Raw genomic sequence first — 3,331 nt, 5'->3', positions numbered from 1 at the left:
TTAGAGAAGGGGAAAGCAAAAGACGAGCATGAGAAAGGCTACACCGATCATTATTGGGCATACTTTTAATGAAATCACGGGCAACGCCAAGTTGCAGTAAAATCTAATGAAGATTACTATAATGGACACTTGTTTTAGCTTCTCCTAAACATTTTTTTTTTAGACAAGCTGAGATAACTTTTTTCCCCGCAAACTTATTTCATACACTGTGAATTACTTGTAAAAATCCAATATATACACCCTGGTAGCTTATCAAACTAGATAGGTCTTAACGCCCGCGGGATTCATGAGACTATTGGGCAATCAACCTGTTATATTTATCTGCTCGGGGGAAAAAAAAAAAAGTGATATTTCGCGGCTTCTCAGTTCTCACCGACCTTTCTGTTCTTATCTGTCGTTTTTATTATTATTTTCACTATAACTTAACAAGGAATAAAAGTCATGTAGGATCTAAAATGGAATAAAGGACATGTGGATCGGTGGATCCTACTACGATGAATCACCAATCCTTCCTCCCCCATCCCTTTTTTTTCAGTGAGTATTAACTTTAATTAATAAAAAGAAAGCGATGCTAAATATTGATATCATACGTGTTAGTCCTTCTCAATTTAATTATACGGAATCCATATTATAAAAATTGAGAAATTGCCCGGACATAGATTTATTCCTTGTTATTTAAATTTGATATAATATTAGGTAATAGTACGTAAGACTACATAGTTTGTCGAACATATATTTTTCCTAAATGTATGTTGATTTATTTTTCATAGATCGGAGGTCGATCTGTTCTAAATTTTTTTCTCAATCTTCAAATCATGGGGATACGATGTCACATGATATGACTTCAATATATATATGTTTATGATTATCTGTAACATGGGGTCAGAATATATGCACAGTGCTGTTGTGAAAGGATGTAGAGATATGCTATATACATGCGCACAGAAATAAGTGCAGAGAGACGTTGAAAATCCACGGAATGTTCTCTCAGAATTCTGCAGCAAGCCCTAGAAGAAAACAAAATAAAAATTCTGCTTGTATAAATGTGAACGGCGGTGTAAGAGACAAAAGGAGAGGGCTAAATGAAAAGTCAGGAAGAGAAGAACAGCAAACAGCAAAGGGGTTAGAAAATGGAGGAAATAAGATTAGTGTGGTTGGAGAAACAAAAGGCATATTCACTCGGCTGTCGCCTTGTCCCATAATATCAACGCAGCCCAAAATCTCAACATGCAACAAACCAGCCATGCTAGCCAAAAATCCTGCCTTGTGGTGGACGCTGTGCATATCATCATATAATATAATACGTATATCTCATTTTTGTGGCTATTGACTTACTCTCCTGTGGGTCCGCGATGTCTCCGCTCGGTTTTGTTTCTTCTTCCAAAACACCCTAAACAACAAGCTTCATCCGAATGGGAGATCGATGTACATACGCCTCCATTGCTCTCTGCACCAAAGTTGTTTACCAAAAAAGTCCACCTCCCTTAATTTCTCTCTAATTTAATTCCCTACGCCTACCTTTATATACAATAAGAGTATTACCAACAGCATCAGTAATGAGGGGAAGAAATGAAAATGTAGTAGGTGGAGAAAAAAGGGGGGATTTTGAAGTTGATTTTCCTTTCATTCTCAAGGCTGCGCCCAGAGAGTACACCACATCGTCCCTGCTCCATCCCGCACGCAGCAACCTCCGCGACCATAATCTCACGTGCAGCGCCACGTCCCCTTGGTCTTCCGGGGGCCCACCTCCCTCCACCTCATCCTCCCCACCCTTCATCATCTCCCGAATCTCCTCCTCCCTCCACCCCCCCTCCCTCAATCGGCAGCACGCGCCTTCCAAACACTTCCCCACTCCCTCCGTCGCCCCGCTCCGCCACCACTCCCTGCTCGTTTCCGCCACCTCCGACCAAAACTCCACCTCCTCGCCGTCGTTGCCGCCCACACCGGCTCGTCCCATTCCCAATTCTCCGTCCAAAGCCCCGCCTCTCCGAAGAACCCGGACACGTCGTTGCTCAGCAGCCGAACGTCTCCTCGTGATCCACGCAGAACACAGGGTTCCCCGCTAAATTCGGAGACGATGCTATGTAGCAATGCCGGTAAATTGGGACCAGGGCGGGCGCCTCCTCCAAGAATCGGCGCGCATAATCCAGAGCCGTGCCTCTGTCCCGAGGCCGAGTCCCCCAAGAAGAGTGCCAGAAGTTGTTCTTCGAGACCCGTCGCAACAGAGAAAATACGGGGAGGTTCAGCAGGACTTGGAGCTGCTGAGCAGAGGAGGAACGCCAGTTGGGGAAGCCCGGGGACGTCGGCAGACCCAGCTGGAGTATAGAGCGGAGGTCCGGTGGAAAACAGAAGTTGAGGGAGGACTCGAGGTGTGAAATCTCGGAGTCGGAAAGGCCTTCCTCCACGGCTATATTGGAGGACTTGAGATGTTGTATGAGAGTCTTGGCATATGCAGCAAATGAAAAGCATATTCGCTTTGGTCTCGGCCGGTTAGTCGGTTGGGGACGATTATTAGTCCTGGTGCCGAAGGCGTCTCCGGAGGTAGCTATCGCGGTCGCCATGAAACAGGGCCTCCGGCCAACAAACAATACCAAGGATGAGATATGACGGGAAAACTGAGGTTTTGAGAATTGGGGAGGAGTGACTAAATTCTGGGGATTCAATTTCTTAGTGGGTCATGGCGTTACGTAGTGAAGACTGTTTGGGAGCGAAGAAGTCGGTTGGGTGGAGATTGCGATCTTTTCCGCTAGCGCAGTTGTGGAGCGAGAGATATAGAGAGAGATAGGGAGGGAGAACGTTTGACTCTCGAAGAATATGAGAATGGCATAGCATGCTGTTCGCGTATTCTCAAGGATTGGCCCGTCGTCGGGCCATTGCCACTCACGTGCTATTCTCCCATTGGCATCTTCTGCTTTCATCTCCCTTTTATCATCCCCTGTGATTTTTCTAATAATGCTCATAATAATTATCAAAATAATAATAATTCATCCTTCTCCGTGCAACAAGTTGTGGGTGTTAATTAATTCTTTAAGGTAAAACAGTGCGATTAACGCATTGATTAATCCCGTATATATTTTTCTCAAATTTATTGTCAATTAACCGCTCCCTATGTATTAAGGGATGGCGATTGATCAGAGAAGCTAACCACTTTTTGTGGTTCCAGTCGCGGCGCTTGATCCTAGCTCTTGGGTGCCTAGGTAAACGCCTGAGGGTAATTGACGGCTCGCCCTGCTCAACATTGGTATGACCTAGGAGGAAGGGAGATTTCGCCCTGCCTTTGAATCGTGGGTGAGCCCAACCCCTTTCTAAAAATTTTTGTATAAAAAAAAAA

General features: G+C 44.9%; 1 pseudogene; it reads right to left on the bottom strand.

Moving 5' to 3' along the window:
• Positions 1-1,495: 1,495 nt before the first annotated feature.
• On the bottom strand, positions 1,496-2,760 carry LOC114749917 (uncharacterized; annotated as a pseudogene).
• Between the last annotated feature and the right edge of the window lie 571 nt (positions 2,761-3,331).

This window comes from Neltuma alba, unplaced genomic scaffold (genome assembly GCF_004799145.2).
Source record: "Neltuma alba isolate B1F8T4 unplaced genomic scaffold, ASM479914v2 tig00006222_pilon, whole genome shotgun sequence".
NCBI lineage: Eukaryota > Viridiplantae > Streptophyta > Magnoliopsida > Fabales > Fabaceae > Neltuma > Neltuma alba.
Note: the sequence above shows the minus strand (reverse complement) of the source record. Positions and strands in the feature narration are given on the sequence as shown.